Below are 17,611 nucleotides of genomic sequence, written 5' to 3'. Positions count from 1 at the left end.
GTCTGTGCTGCCCATAATGGATTCCTTTAGACCCACAAGCAGTACTGGGGGCCCCCTTCCTCTGCAGGGCTACCCTGCTTACCAGGTATAGGTCTCCCTTCTTCCCCAACTCATCTGAAGCAGCACATTGTCTATCAGCTAACCAGATCCTCATGTCCTCAGGAAAAGTTCTAAGGGCTTGTTCCCTCCGAAAGGGTCTGCCAGCCCTCCCAAATTGGTGACCTGACATCCACTCAACCACCTATGGAAATAACTGCTCAATTCAGTAACATATTCACACCCGCTATTATCTGCCTTGAGTCTATGCTCATGAAACATTTTCCTATAAGTTTCAGGTATTATCTCAAAAAACTCTAATAGACATTTTTTTACAGCAGTATAATCAAAACACACAATGTCAGACATTTTAGATAATACAGTTACAGCTTTACCATGGAGTAAGGGGGTCAGGAACTGTACCCAGAGCCCTTGTTTAACTTCATACTGTTTATATACCCTCTCAAACATATGAATGAAACTGTCAAAATTATCCCTCTCTTTAAACTGTGGAAGAAATTTACTGACCTTTTGTGCTTTTGGGGTCCAGTTACTCCCTTTCCCATTACCTCCATGACTCTGGTTAAGAGTCATCATCTCCTTCTCATGCTGCCAATGCCTCTCTTTTTCCTCAGCTTCTAGGTATAGCAGTTTCTCATTCTCCTCACTCTGTAGACGCCTCAGTCTCTTAGCTGCTTCTAATTCCACATGCCTGGCCTCCAACTCAAGTATCTTTAGCTCCAGTTGGATTTTTAAGTCCAATCCAGAAAGGTTGAGCTGTCCATTCTCTTAGGGTATTATATCTTCACTGTCAGTCTGATTGTCCTCCTGGTTGCTGTTTTCTGATGCAGCTGTAACTAAGGTTGCATTCAGGTCTGCCTTAGGTTTCCATGCACCAGTCCCCTAGTCTGGCACATCTCCACCAGCTGGCACCTTGTCAGCCTTCCATACTCCTCTGCTGACATGCTGCCTTCTCACCCTGACTAACTAAGCTAACAAAAGAAATAAAACAATTGTGATCTGAAATCTGAGTATTCACTGCATGGCTGTTTTAGAGTACAAAACACAGTCAAAGCTCACTGTACACAAGCTGCAGGAATTCACTCTACCCACACCACTAAAAGCCAATTAGTATTTGCCAACTAATTAATATGTGATGTGGATATTCCACCACTGCCAAACACAAATGTGATGGATGTGCTCTGGCCCAGCAATCAAGGAGTATCAATCCTCACCACTAACACCAGAGAGAGCATCTCATATATGAGGAAAGGATAACAAATACACACAGTAAAGTGCAATTTCCCTTAAAAGCACACAGAGATCACAGTCAGTCTGGGGCTGGTTGCTCCCTTGCTTTCCAGGTCTCCAATACAACTCCCCACTGGCACAGCTATAGGGTCCAGATCTCAGCCAGCTGGGCAACCTGAAATCTCCAGCACTCTCTCTGTCCAACCAGTGCACTGTGTCCCTGCCCAAGTAGCTGACACACACACACTTTGAGATAAGTTTATACAACCACACAGACACTTCTGGGGAAGGCTGGCACAGGTTCTTCAGCTGTGTCCCCTTTTCTCAGACCATACAGTAGTACCCTGCCACCACCCAGCTAATATTTATCAGCTACTCAAAGGCCCTTAAAAGGGTGTCCAATTATTACTGTGTAATATTGTTATTCAATTGGTAGTATGACTAAACAGTCAAGGCTTATTAGAGTTACTTGGTACAGGATCCTTATATACATGCAATGTACTCTTAAAGCTTAACTTATCTCTCCACAAAACAACCACAGTTGAAATGTTTTAAAATATTTAATAATAAATAATAAAAACACAAGACAATACTTCTTACTACACAGTGCTAGTCAAGAGTTCAGAGATCACAGAGAAATACTTAAAATAATTCAGTAGTACAGTTTTGACATCACACAAAAACACTTTGTCTAATCTTTCTAGTTCCTAGCTATTTCTAAAAGAAACCATAAGTCTAAGCTAACTTACATACGAAAACAGGCAGATTGCTGATGAGTCAGATGGCCAAGACAAAAATGCTTAATGCCTTCTGATTCTCTCTGTTTAAATTGCTATCTTCAGTCCTGATTCCCATTACATAATGTTTTACACTTTCCTGGTGTTCCAAGGCTAACAGATACTACATTCTTGTTATCTTGCACCTGCAGGAAACTACAGCCATAAAAGATATTCCACATGTAAACTCTAATAATGATTCCTTAAATTAAAACAATAGGCAGAATGCTTCACTCCAGACTCATCAACTCCAAATTTTAACTTCAAAGGGACAGACATGAAATAGTTTTAACTTCAAAGGACAGACAAGAAATGCTTGACTTAGCTTTCTTTACAGCAGGGGGAAATGTTGCTACATTGTTTTAAGTTCAACATTTCACAGCATATTCTTTCATTTATTAAAACAAGCTTGTGGTTCAGCCTTCAAATTTACAAATGATAGAATTATCTATAAAATTCTATCAGACTAGGCTGGCATATTGTAATCCAAAAATTTGCAAAGATAATAAAAATCTGCCAGGCAGGCTGATTGTGGCCCTTTCTGGCAGCTATTTACAAAATTTAAGCTCATTTTTAAATGAAATTTTAGGCAGAAATCTGGAATGGCAAATATGCCCCTGTATGCTCATTTATTTATGACAGTGGTTAAAGAATGTTTGTTCTCATCACTTTTTTCCAAATGCAGATTTTACATTATTTTAAATATAGAGATGAGTAACTTTGTTATGTTTAAGAAGTAGAGTTAATGCCTTTAAATTTGTAAAGACATGCAGTATGTTAACTGACAAGTTCAGAATTGTCCATAGGTATATGTGCATGTGAGTATGACATAGAAGAAAGGTTTGGTAATCTACTCACATTCCCTTGTCCCCTTGCTAGTAAACTATGTGGTTGGTGATGGCTGTTCAAGAAGTCACTACAGGGATCAGCACTGACTCATGGACATGGATGGATGGATGGATGGATGAATGGATGGAATGACTTTCCTGGGCTTATTAGTAATACCCTGCTTCAGTCCAGCAACACTCTTCATGGCAATACAATGGCAGGCAGTTGGCAACAGTTTAATAGATAACTCATCTGTGAGTCATTATCTGCAGACACAGCTGTAGCTAAAGGCTGATTCGCTGAAGGCTTCACTACAGTCACAAATTGTTCCTTTCAGTGCAGATTTGTCTGATTCTGTAGTAGGTTATTTACACAAATGTCTTGGTGGTCATCATTTTTTAGTTGCATGTCTTCTCCCTGTAAGATGTAAGATAATAAGATTGTGTATTTGAGCAATCACATTTTCTTTTATATGTAATGTATGCTCCAAAGTCTGATCTAATGTCATTCTGACCCTTTCACCATCTTTTAATAATGTCAAACTCCTCTCATCTTTAAAACAAAATGTTTTCTGTTTAGTTTGATTATCTGAAGAAGTTCTGCTGCTGGGAATCTGCTTTCCTGTGCTAGTAGTGTGAATAATGCAGAAAGCATTGTTATGAGCCTTTATCCATAAGTAGTTGAGTTGTTGTAGGTACTCTATCCTACAGTGGTATATTTCTGAATTCTAGTAATGCTAGATAACAATGGCACTAAATATACAGACCCAATTGATATTGCCAACATCCTGGCAGATAGGTTCAGTGCTAACTTTTCCCCCCTCTCACCCCCTAAAGAGCCCATCTCTATAATGGAAGAATGCAAAGTTCCTGGAATCACGGCTGGTCAGGTAAAAACCACACTATCCAAAGCCAAGAACACAGCATCCATGGGACCAAACAACATCCCAGGCTGCGTTCTACATGAACTACAGAACAAACTGGCACCCCACCTAAGTACCAAGTTCAATCATAGCCTCACCTCAGGCTTTGTGCCTGCTGAATGGCGCACAGCGATGGTTATCCCACTCCACAAGGGGGGAGCCACCATGTACCCCGGCAACTACTGCCCCATTAGCCTGATGAACCTGGTCTGCAAGGCCATGGAATGTATCATCATGGAACTTATAAACAAAGACATTGGTAATCTCCAAACTCTGGACTCCACCCAGTTCGGGTTTGTAAAAGGCAGATCATGTCTCCTAAACCTGATAGACTTCATTGAAGCAGTCGCCAAAGCCATAGACAAGGGTAAGGTGGTTCACACAGCCAATCTAGATCTTGCCAAGGCTTTTGACACCATCCCCCACTCTGGAATTATAGATAAACTCATTAAACTAGGTATAAATCCCTATGTCACAAGATGGGTTGCCAACTGGCTCACTGACAGAGCCCACACAGTGGAAGTAGCAGACTCCAAATCTGACTTCAGACCAGTGACAAGTGGAGTACCACAGGGTTTAGTCCTGGGTCCTCTCTGAAGTACAGGCTAACACAGAAGGTCTTTGGCTAATGAAGTTCACAGATGACTGCAAACTAGGAGCCATAATCAAAACTCCTAACGATGTGGACATCCTACAAAAGGGCCTCACTGAGACAGATGCATAGTGTCAAAGCCATGGCCTCAAGCTCAATGCCAAAAAGTGCATTGTCATCCCCTTTGGTAAAATCTCTATACCCATGAACTACAACATAGGTGGTAGTATACTTAACACCAAAAGTGTGATAAGAGACCTTGAGACACAGGTGGACAGTAGTTTCTCCTTTGATAATCACATTGCCACAGTAGTCAGGAAATCCTTCTATGTGGCACACCTCATCCCAAAAGGTTTCTCATCCAAAAAAAAAGAGGTCATTGTTCCCATCTACTCATTACTCAGTAGACCCATTATAGAGTACAATGCCACTTTTGGTATGTACCCCACAAGACATCTACAATGACTGGAAAGGCCGCAGAAATACCTCACAAGGAGGATTACTGGCCTCAAACAGATGCCCGACGCAGACCATCTAAAACTCCAGCTTTACTCTGTCGCATATCGCCTACTTACAGGAGATCTCTGCCTAACATACAAAGCTATGTTAAACCCAGAGCTGTTGGACATGCTCCACTTAAAAAAATCCCAATCCCTCTGAGCTACACGCTCTAGGGACCTAAACCTTGTCACCACAATAAGCAGAACATGCCGGAGGGATAGATTCCTGTCCCAGAGACTTGCCATACACTGGAATAAACTACCCATCTATATCAAACAAAGCTCCTCATTAGCACTCTTCAAGAAAAATCTTGATGATTGAATGGGAAATAGGAAATTCACCCAGGAGATCACCTCTGTGGCTCTGCTCAACAGTGGCACAGGAAAATTATTTTCTTGGGTGGCAAAAGCCAGGGTACCTTTTTGGCTGGGCTTGTATAGGCCCCAGGGCCGATAGCCTAGTACCTACCTATGAACTTATGAACACTCTAATTTGTCTGACAAATCCCATTTCCTGAAAATATTTTTCTGTTTGAATCATGCTCAACCTGCCCATTTGGCCATTGGTACCTGGGGCTTGATATTACAACATTCCTGAGCTCCTACCATGTGACCTGCAGACTATTACCTGCCATGATTTCTTCTGGGATGCCATATCTTGCAAATATTGATTTGACCTTGGTCACTGAAGTACCTGCAGTATCATTAGACTAAATGATGTCTAGAAATTTGGAGTTACAGTCAAAACAGATTCAAAAGCAGAGGTTTTTGTACTGGGATAAGATAATAAGACACTTCACAGCTCCAACCACTGCAGTGCTGTAATTTAATATGAAACTAACTCTTCTTTCAGGTTTTGATTTATATACATGCCAAAGTGATTGCAGTCTTGCACCATTTGCTCTATCTGTGCTGCCATGTTAGCTGAAAACATAGTATCTGTTTTCTTTTTTTACACATAGATATTAGCAGATGTGATTCATGCACCTTCAGCAGCACTTGACTTATTAATGAGACAGGATGATGACTTTATCACCTTTAAACAAAATGCTCTGTATAGTTCCTCTCTGCATGTATGATATGGCTTAATTAGTGGATTATCCTGCTGGACACTGGCTATCCTGACATAAAAACTTCACACAGTAGTCGCATATCTGTAGCATCTTCTCCAATCACAGATTTGTGCATCTAGCTTTTTAGCTGTAGTTGTTGTTTACATCACAAATCATGAAAAACATAACTCTCAAATACTTTGCTCAAGATTTCAGAGAAGAGAAAAAAATAATGAGGAGGCAAAGACCCAAAATCATGGTCAATTTTTATAAACATTTTCTGAGCAAAAATGTATAAAACTCACTGACTGAATGTAATCCTTAGTAATTTACAAGAAAAAAGGCAAAAATATGAGGCAAAATCAGAGATATCATGAAAAATAAGATACAGCCGAGAGGTCTGCATAAAATGTTTTAAGCTTTTCAGCAGATCTTCCTTACATTCACTTAAACAGACTCTCCTTCATGTGCATCACGTTTTTCTGATTTGTAATGCATTTTCAAATCATAGTTTTGCTGAACAATAGCATTCTCTAAAACATAACTGTTCATGACTGAAAAGGGTCTCTGGACCTGCCCACCTACCTGGTTACCAACTAATAAATAAACAAATAAACAAACAAACATTATGAACAGATTACTTAAACATACTATAGATAGATTTATGCTCAGACTCGAGTTTAATATGTTTTCTGTAAATATAGTCACAAAACCTCTAGTATCCAAACATGGTCACAAGCATGAGTTTTTCTGTTTGTTGATTTCTTAGTCATCTTGTGGCAGGGAAAACAACTCCACTTGTAAATGTACTTGGCAAGGATACATGATAATACTTTAGCACTGGTGCAATACTTACTGGAGCTTCAGTCAACATATTTCTTAGACGTACAATTAGTTTTGAAATGTGTGGTATTAACTTGAACAGATTTTGTGCCATGTCTAAGAACTGCATTAATCAGGGTTTATAGGTAGGCTCAGAAGGACAGAGTGATAGAGCCTTTACTGTGACTCTGATAACCCAGCATAAGTTAGCAGCCCCTACACTGGAGGAGCTAGACAGTGAGTGGATGGAGTCAAGGAAAATCACTCACTCAACTTTCTCGGGGGAAAGATGGGTTTCAGGTACTCAGTGAAGACATGTGGTGGTGTGATGTCTCCAGAAGAGACTGAGGAAACCACCCTAAATGTCTAAGGATGGGAGGGTAGCACTGCTTGCTTGTAATGCCTCTTGCAGAAGGAAGGGATGACCATCATATTCAGCCCATTGTAAATCTCCTGCCTTCATGAAACTAAGTATGTGCAGGAGATGTAATGCTTAAGAAAACAAACCTGATGGCTCCCTAAATGATGGTCCCTCCTAGTCAACCCATGCCCAAGTAATGGGACACAAATGGGCAAAATGAGCAGGAATAGGCTAATGATCCACAGGTGAGGGGGGTGCAAGACTAGTAAAGAAAATGAGTTTAAATATTTATGATGGCATGTAGTTTAACAATATTTGGCTATAACCCATCAGGAGTTAGTAAACAACACACTGTTATCAGTTTTGTGAATTGATTTTCATTATATGCTTAGACAGCAGGCAGATTTTCATAAACATTTGGATCATAGACAAAGAGCCTTACTTAACAAAGTTATTTCTATGAAAGAATTGAGAATAATGCAACCAGATAAAGGTGGGGTTCTGGTTATCATGAACCAGTTGGATTATGAACAATGCATGTTCAAAATATTATAAGATAGGATATATCTAGAAGCTTCCATCAATGAACTCTATGTGGCATATCATAAAATTGACTGTTTTATATGATATGCTTATGCAGGGTCAAATAACACCAGATCAATATAAACATATGTACATGGATACTTCTAGGCTACTAGTGATATTCAATGTGCCTAAAATATACAAAAATCTAACTGACTCACCACTCAGACCTATTGTTGATGCTGGCCACTCAAAAACCAGCACTGTAGCTATGTTTATTGATCATCATCCCAAAGTCTTGGTTACATCTATACCACCCTTGTGTAGAGACTCTTGGGACTTTTTAAAAAAAATGTAAGGATCTGGACATGTCCCTGGATCTTATGTTTGTCACTATAGAGGTCAAGAACTTATTTACTTGCATACCTCATGGTATAGGCCTTGAGTGGTTTGAGGAGTATCTAACATTTCATATGAATTTAGATCAAGATCAGGTAAAGTTACTGACAGTTTTGATGGAAGCTGTCCTGAGAAATAATTACATTTTCATTCAAAGACATTATTTCAAACAGACTTTGGGTATTGCCATGGGGTCTGCTTGCAGATCATTATTTGCCAATATCATCATGGCAGCATGGGAGATCAAGTATTTATATAATTGCCTATTCATGTTATATATACAAATATACACACAATTCTTGGATGACCTGTTTGTGGCTCGGTCAGGGCCTCCAGATTTGGTGAATGATTTCATTTCTTACATCAGTGGTACCACCTCCTTTTTGTAATTCACCCACACCATCAGTTTCATATCCACTGATTACTTGGGTGTCACCCTTACTATGGATGTTGAAAAAGGAGTGATGTCATCTAAAATATTTAGAAAGCCAACTTACTTAAATGGCCTTCTCCATTATAATAGCACTCACCCATATCATCAGAAACGAACTGTGATGAAGGGTCAGATGGTAAGAGTGGCGAGGATGACATCTAATATGGATGACTTCATCAAGTAATGTCACATGTTAAAGGACACGTTTGTCAGCAGGGGATATCCTCTTTCTATGGATGAAGCCATTATACAGGAGAGTACTAACAAGAGGAATAATAATGTGTATGTACCTCTTTTGGCTTCTGCAGCCATGTCCAGCCCTGATATAACTCCTGTTCAGGGGATTGTCCATCCAGGTACAATGCGTGATTCAATAGACTGTCATCACTCAACATGTAGAAAACCTAATGATAGCTTTGAGTGAACTTTTGTTACAACATACAGTTGTGGTAGTGACCAAATTGCTTCTATCATTACCAGAAATTGGCAGATTATATCTACCAATAAGGAACTGTATGGCCAACTCAGTGCCCGTCCTAAAATAATATATAAGCAAGGCAGTTGCCTTAATAATTATTTTGAAACCCTTTCCTTTGGTGAAAAGGATGGAAATGGAAAAATGCCCAAACATGGAACATGTAACCAACGGCAATTTATCTTGACAGGGGACCGTATCAAGGTGAAAGATACAAATATTAATATCAAGGGTCACTGTAACTGCCACATGTAAGACATTGTTTATACAGCCTTATGTAAGCAATGGCCCATATGTTATGTTGGGAAAACAAAGCACAAGTTAAAACAGCACATTTATGAACATATGTATGAGATCAACAAACAGAAGTCTACCAATGCATTTTATAAGCATTTATCTGGCCATAAAGGGCATAAGTTTGGGTTCTCTATTTTAGAACTAGTGGAGCAAGACCTAGAGGTGGCCTGTGCGCAATCATTTTGGAGAAAAGAGAATTGCAGTGGCAGCTCAATATAAATGTCTCTGTTTATCCGGGTCTCACTGATATTACTAGCATTAGTAGTACTTTAAAGATGAGGGTATTTGAGAGGTAGTTTAAAGACATGACTTTTATACAGATTGATATTTGATGCAATGCATATTACTTTAACATTTTATTTGAATACACTATCTATGGAGGAGCCTGATAAGTTTTAGGAATACATCCTGTACCTTTAAATTTCAAACATTTTTATCACATGACCTATAGGGAACATATTCATTGTATTGAATGTAGAATTTTGGCTTTTCTCAGTTAGGGGTTGCCACAGCAGAACTCTGGTCCGCTCATGGTTGGCAGTGGATTTTTACAGTGCCGAGTTGCCAACCCAACTCCAACCTTCGACAAAGGCATGCCCATTCACCCTCGCACCTACCTGCATGTCTTTAACATCACTCTACCACAGGGAGGACATGCAGACTCCACACAGAAGGCATTCCAGCCGAGAATTGAATGGGAGAACCTCTTGCTGTGAGACGACAATGCTAACCGCTGCAACACTGCAGCTCTTATCTAAAGAAGTCTACTATTTATTAAATGAAAGTGCTTAATCCTTTATTGTGCTTTTAGCTTGTACTAATAAATCACTATGTGGATCTGGCTTCTGTGTTTTAATTCTTTTGTTTGTTCAGTGTTCAGGTTTATGTTCTATTTATGTCACAGACAAAACAGGTAAGTACTAGGCTAGCTGCCATTGCAGATCATTTTATGCCCAGCCAGTTTCCCTTTGTGTACTTGAAATAACCTATCCCATTTAGTTATAGATTGGCCCTTCCCATCCCATGGTCAATAATTAAAGAATAACTGGGATCATAGCATAGATAATTTGAGGGGACCCATGCATAGAATAAAGCATTTAGAAGCTGTCTCTGTCTGTTAGTAGTATAGGGGGCAGTCCCACGGTATATTTTCTTTTTTCCATCAATAGATCTAAGATGTGCTTGAATATGGACAAGGACAAGCTTTGTTTTATGTGGATGGGGAGTCTTTTCCAGAGTGATATCCTCTGAGAGATATAGCTGTCCCTCCAAACCATTCTGTTGATGTTGCAGAAGACGTTTAGATCCCTAGACCAAGTATTTTTTATTCTGTTTGATTTGCTGATGTGCAGTAAATCGATCAGTAATGGGTTGGAGGATGCCTTGTAAGCCAGACGCACATCACCTCTTGCAGTCTGTAGGATACAGGGCTTTGAGATGAACCATGTAGGATATGTTATTTAGACCTTGTACCCTTTTTTGTAAGGTATCTGTGTTGACATTCACATGCAAAGGATAGACACTGTATGCATTAATACCAGTCTGCAATAAGTTTGCAATTGTACCAGTTGAATGGGACTCACATGGAAGGAAAATGTGACAGAATCACACACTCAGTGACATATAGAAGTGTACCAACGAATATATATATGATTCTCAAAATATGTACACAATTCTAGATTCAAAAACCTACCTACCTTACTGAGCATTCTCCTGAACTTTGCACTAGCTACTGACACTACGTGAGAAGTCATATACCAGTTATCAGACATCACAGAGTTAAAGAAAGCATGACACATGTACGGATGAATGGGCAATGTATGTCAATGTGTGCATCAGAATGACAGCATACGCTGGTAATGAGCCATAAATTCCATCAGAAGTGCATTAAACCTTAAGCTTGCTCTACTTATCATAGAAACTGTCTCCTTAGGATGACATTGGTATTGTTTTCTGCCACACAGTGAGGCTAATCATATAGCATCAGGAACAGCATATGCTAAAGGAAAAATCTGATCTGTTTTTGATATAGGACATGGAGTTTAACTTTAAGTAACTCTGGGTAGTGGTGCTGTGCAATGGCAAGCATGGCGTTAATGCTGAGTACAGACATAAGAATTTCTGCTTATGGGCCATTTCTGGTCATGTATGTGTGGTGCATGAGTCTAGAGTTTTGACCAGGCTAAAGTTGTAAAACGGGCTTGATAAGACAGGGGTGAAAATGAGGTACAAGTAAAGGGAAGGACAACTGAGGAGTAATGAAGGAATGAGCATGATGGTGCTGGGAGAGTACCATCATAGCCGGCCTTAGGCATAGGCCAACTAGGCATCTGCCTAGAACACCACACTACCAGGGGCACTTTTCCAGTATTTATTTGTTTACTTTTTAGTAGTAAAGAAATGGTTTCTTTAAAATGTGTTGAATAAATACTGGAAAAACTGAAGAGTAAGACAAACTGGAGGGAAAAACAGAGGACAAAAAGTAATCTGGATGGAGTAGGTAAACCAGAATGGGGGCACCGGATGGTGTTGAGACCACTATGGAGCCCTTTTGCTTAGGGCACCAGCTGACCAAAGGCCAGACCTGAGTACTGTACCTATTCACTTCTTCACAAGATAAGATTGTATATGTAAAATAAATCTAGGAAATTTAGATAGTCATAGGATTGCCCATAATAACTGAGTGACAACTGAATAATGTTATGTAACCAAATGAATCAAATCAGATGTGTACTACACACATATAGGTAAAGTGGAGAGTTGTGAATGGGGTGTCATTTTTTTTTTTTGAAACAGGTGTCCTTTTAATTTTTTTTTAAGAGAGAGAGTTGCATTGAGAAAGGTATTGCGGAATTGCAGGTATAAGTATTTAGAGTAGGTTCAGTAGCAGGTGCAGACATACAGGAAGTACAAGACAGAAATGGTGATGTACACATCAGGAAGGGAAACTTCAAGGTTGGGTTAAGTATGTGACCTCAGAGTACATCCCTGTCCAAAGTGAGCACAGTGGGAGTCTGGTCCTCACCCTCAGAACTATGAGTGTTTCCTGTTACACACATAGGGCAGTGCTGGACGGAGCAATGATTTTTCAGTTTGTGGCAGGATTCCTTCCATACAGCCAAGGTAGGCACGAAACCCCCTCTCTATTATTTCCCCCACCAGCCCTGTTAGCTTTTCTCAGGTGACAAAATCATCTCCACACCTACTACTCATGGTGAGTACCATTGCATCAGCTGCCGGGGGCACAGCTATCTAACACAGTAGTGCAGGTATTTTGAAAGCAAAGCTGACAGGTGTCTTAGAACTGCTGGTTCCCTTTTCTGCCAGCGATGATATCATCACAGCCTCCTGTATTGACAAACAAGGAATGGATGTTGTACTGTTATGATAGCAAAATAAAAAAGATAAAGATGGCGGGGAAAAAAAAGAAAAAAAAGTCATAAACCTGAAATTATATTAATTATGTCACAGCCAGTATACATTCCACATAAATATTTAAAAATCTTAACATCCAGACATGAATATGCAAGGGCATACATTTCCGGTACAGTAGTGTTATTATTCCTGGTTCGCATCATTATGAACATTCTAGAAAAAGCAGAAAACTTACTTATGGACAACAATCCATTACACACACATACACACACACACACACACACACACACATATATATATATATATATATATATATATATATATATATATATATATACATATATATATATATATATATATATATATATATATACATACATAGTCATACCTGAAACCCATACTTATGCCATACCTCTCTGAGATATTGCAATATGTCCTGATGTACCTTCCAGTTAACTTCAATCTTGAGAGAATCACACCCAAAGGCTACACATAAAAAACAGTGATGAAGACTTGTTTATATTGCATGTTTATAGGACTATGTACTTACACAACTAAGGTGATTTGTGGGAGCTACAGTAATCCTTCCATCAGCTAAGAATGTCCTATTTAAGCCTTTTAAGGCACTGTAATGCTGATGGCATTGTTTATTCATGGTAGGATGTCAGTAACATGGGTGACAACATAGGCTAAATTATTCCAAGCCTTTGCCTTGTACTAAGACCAATATAGCCACCATGCTGAAGTTTGCATTTGTAATTTTTGCAGGAGTCCCACAAAAACATTAGACTTCTCCTTGCACTACCTCTTTCCTCTGAATGGAGTACTAACCTCACCCACACCTGCCATGTCTTCCCCAGTAAGCTCACAGGAACAGTGTCAGGAAATTGGCTCCCAATTCAGATCCTGCTGCACCAGCCTGTGTGCAGCCATGGACACCATGCTGAAATGCATTGCCACAGGGAAGGCACAGAAATGAGCTAAAATTCCAAACACGTCTTATTTATTCATTCATTTCCCAGTTTAGGTGGGAAACATGGCAGTAACACTTGACCATGTAATCCAATCAGTATATATGGCTTACTATTGAAAGTTTGAATCAGCTTTGGTCGACCTATATCAAAGGTTGACTCGAAATGCTGAATCTGAAATTTTGAAAGTAAACCCAAGCTGAAACTGAATACATTGACCACTATTATTTGATGTATTCGACATAGCAGCAGGTGATGTCACTCACTTCCTGCTATGCACATTAATGTACCATTGAACTCTACAGTCAACAGTACGTTGCTTCTAGTATTTTGCAGGGGGGCTCTGCCCCCTGCACCCCCATGTGGGGGGGGGTTCTGCCCCCACATTCCCTTTACATTAAATATACCAACTCTGAGATCGCACTACAGTGAGGAAATGAACTAATTCCCTGTTCCTCACTGAAGCGCGACCTCCCTGCACAATGTTGAACCAAAATGATCAACCTACACTACCAGTTCACTGTAGTGTAACTTGACTGATTTTTTTTTCGACATTCTGCCTACCTGGGAAACTGCCTTTTGACCATGTGCCGGTTGACCAAGGCAGTTTCAATGTTCCTATAGTAAACCTATATATATATATATATATATATATATATATATATATATATATATATATATATATATACATTGGATGCATGTTCAGGGATGGTTTATTGCATTAGTAATGCTAAGAATGTGACACACAAATATGACATAATCTGCATAATATTGTTGTCCCTTTGTATCGCACTTATGTACATTTTGTTTCAGTAGCAAAGAATTTCTTGGTATCACATAAAAAAATAATAAAATATGAGTGATATTACCATACAAGATGGCTCTACACTGATTAACAGCTTAACCAATGTGAAAAAAGAAAGATAAGTGCTAGTAATTCTGAAAGTTTTAGTAAAATTCAGTTACTAGCTAGTAAGTGCACTGCCTTTATATCAGCAAAGATGAAAATTAGCGATCCTGAAAGAAAATCAACTGAAAAAGGTAAAAAGAAAACACAACAGGCAAGAATTCTGCAGCTGTTCAGAAAAAGCAATTCAAGCTCCAACTTTGGTACAACAGATGGCTTTCATTAATTTAGAGGAAAATAAATCAAATGTGGTCAGAGCTGATTAAAGTAAATGAAACACAGAAGGAGTATATTAGCTCAAACAACAAAAGACTGGGGAAATGGAAAAAAACTTTAAATAGCTATTCTGATGAACTGATAAAACTGCAACAACAAAGGTCAAAAATAAAGAAAAGGTTGGCAGAGTATGAGATTGCTCAAGAAGAGTTGTTTAAAAAATGGTAGAATACAGAGCACAGCATGCATAGGAAACCTGAGATTTTCTGCTGTACCAGAGAAACTGCAAATTACTTATAAAAGCACAAATAAGGAGCTGGACTGATGTTCCATAGCAGGGTTTGTTAATTAAAAGGGCATATCATTTGTATGCTCCAAACCTGCCCATGGGAAAGCAGCTAAGACCTGTATTATTAAAGATGCAATCATACCAGCAGAAATAATTGATCCTAACAAAACTGTGGAATAAAGGCAAAGTATTAAAAATTGGAGACAGTATATTGTTTGTGGAAAATAATTATTCACTGTTCACCAGGCAGAAGAGAAGCAAATTAATCCCAGCAATCAGGGAATGTTGAAAGGCAGTTGTGAGATTCAAGCTGCCTTCTGAATCTTTTTTTTTTTTTTTTTTTTTATTTCCTGGAGGATCAAATAATTTTTGCAGAACAGGCTAAGGAGGAAATATAAAAGTTTGCCCAACAAAAAAAGTGAGCCATCAAACAGAAGGGGACTCTGCTTCTCATTTTTCTGATAGTAAATCCCATGGAGAGACTTTGCCTATGAAACATTTTCCAATGTTTCAAAGGAAAATGCCTGAGAGATTGAAAAAGCACAGAAGTTTCATAGAAGAATCAGGAGTACTTTGGACCTGAAATGGAATCAGGGGTTGGGAGATGGAGATGATCAGGATGAAGACCAGCAACACTAAAATTAGTGAATAAATATGAAACTATAAAGCATCAATCCCATTTCATGTCATTATTTTTTGAAAGGACATTAAAAGGGGAAAACAAGGGGAAAAAAGAGCAACTGTTAGTAAAATAATTATTGTTCTTAACAATATTTGTTTAAAACATGTCATGATATAAAATGCATGTTATATAGTAAAGCATTTTCAGCAACTGCATGTGATAAAGATACTAAAGTAAAAAAAAAACTTTTTTCTTTTTTAGTTTTAATAAATTTACACATTGGGCTGTTGGTATGATGTGAAAAAGTGCATTGATTATAATGTATGTATAATTCAGATGCTTTCTCTTACTTTTACATAAGTGAATGTCTGGAATAATGCCCTTGACTTAATCTAATACCAACATGTGCTATAAAAATAAGAGAACAGTGTGAATGAAAAGTTTTCCTTTGGCAAATAAATAGTTGGTGGGAGTTGAGAATTCTGCAAGTGGGGGCAGCTGTATATTCTATTCTTATATTTTTATGAAGGCAAGCTGACTACAGGTCAAGGAAATAAATCTTGAGACGTCTGGACATTGATTGCAGAGAGAAATGTAAAATTAACAGGTACAAGGGCAAGAAGTTTAGGGAAAAATAAAGTTTGAAATAACTGGAAGTGAAGAAGAGGTAGCAATTTTCCTGGGCCATAAACACATATATGTATTCATTAGAACAGTATATAATTTAGTTATGTTTAAAGACAGAAAGTGTACTTTTTCTTAAGGCTAAAAGTTAATGTTTTCTGAAAACATACAAGCTATTTTTCACATCTGGGGAGGTATAAAGATAAGACAAGAACAGACAGCAATTAGTGTAAGTTTGAACACAGGCTGTAACCTGCACTTTAGCATGGATAACCTTAATTTTAGGTTAGGTAATGCCTGTGGTTACACTGGGACAACTTTTCCTATCAGAAGAGTTACATTTAATTATTTTAAGATGTACATAGTTGTGTGTTTGTTTGAAGTTAATGGGTTATGAGGGTATTCTGGGTGAGTGTTTTTTTTTTTTGTCTTGAGGGCTTTCATTAAAACACAAAGTCTTGTAAAATATGACATATGTTCAAATGAAGATGAAAAGAAAACAACTGCGTAAAGGATCAACCTGTGAAACATTAGTGAATGCATGTCACACAGAAGCTGAAAGTAGACATTTTAAAAAGCTGACATATAAAATAGGTGGGTATAATAACTTCTTATCGTAATTGTGACACTGTCCATATTACTTTTGTAATGTGAATGATCTCACAGGTATAGACAAAAAGATAAGAGTATTGAATTATATTAAGACATGAAGAGTGCAAACAGCAATAATCTAGGAGACATATTTGGAAAGAAGTGAGCATGTGAATTCGATAAAGAAAGAATTTCAAGATAAATATTAAGCAGAATATCAGGGAAAATGATAACGGGAGTACTTATACTAATTGTTACAGGAGCTCCAATAGTGTTAGAAAACAAAGAAGAAAAAGATAATAATGGTAAATTTGTGGTAGTAGGGGGCTACTGGCAAGGGAGGAGAATTATACTGACATGTATTTATATTTCACCTAAAACTACAATTATGAAGTTTAAGAACATTTTGGGAGAAATAATCAGCTTTCAGAAGAGAATATTATTTATAAGTTGGGACTGGATTTTTATTTGCAACAGTGAGAATGTATCTGGGGTGCCTAGAAGGGAAAATATAACAAAAGAGGGTAGATTTCTGAATAAATTTATGAAAATATTTGATACTAAAGATGTGAATTCAGTAGTCTGAATTCAGAGAGAATTTACATATTATTCCCTGAGGTACAATAACTGAGCCAGACTAGACAGAAATTATATTTCAAAGGAACATGTGCATTTAATTGAAAGCTTCAACATACATCCATTTAACTATTTCAGATCATGCACCAATAACCATTAAGATAAAAATGCAGG

The 17,611-nt window shown here is 38.2% G+C and overlaps 1 protein-coding gene across 3 annotated transcripts in view; it reads right to left on the bottom strand.

Moving 5' to 3' along the window:
* The window catches only part of LOC122793622 (membrane-spanning 4-domains subfamily A member 4D-like), a 254,571-nt gene that overhangs the window by 194,041 nt on the left and 42,919 nt on the right, over positions 1 to 17,611 (bottom strand). Inside the window, exon 2 of one of the 3 annotated variants that reach the window (XM_044061812.1) lies at positions 2,922 to 3,308. The exons of the other annotated variants lie outside the window; for them this stretch is intronic. The gene's annotated coding sequence lies outside the window, so the exon portion shown is untranslated. The remainder of the gene's footprint in view (positions 1 to 2,921; positions 3,309 to 17,611) is intronic. 3 annotated transcript variants of the gene reach the window in all.

Source organism: Protopterus annectens, chromosome 2.part0, assembly GCF_019279795.1.
Source record: "Protopterus annectens isolate FY-2018-M chromosome 2.part0, PAN1.0, whole genome shotgun sequence".
Classification (NCBI taxonomy): Eukaryota; Metazoa; Chordata; order Ceratodontiformes; family Protopteridae; genus Protopterus; species Protopterus annectens.
This window is presented reverse-complemented; position numbering and strand designations above follow the sequence as displayed.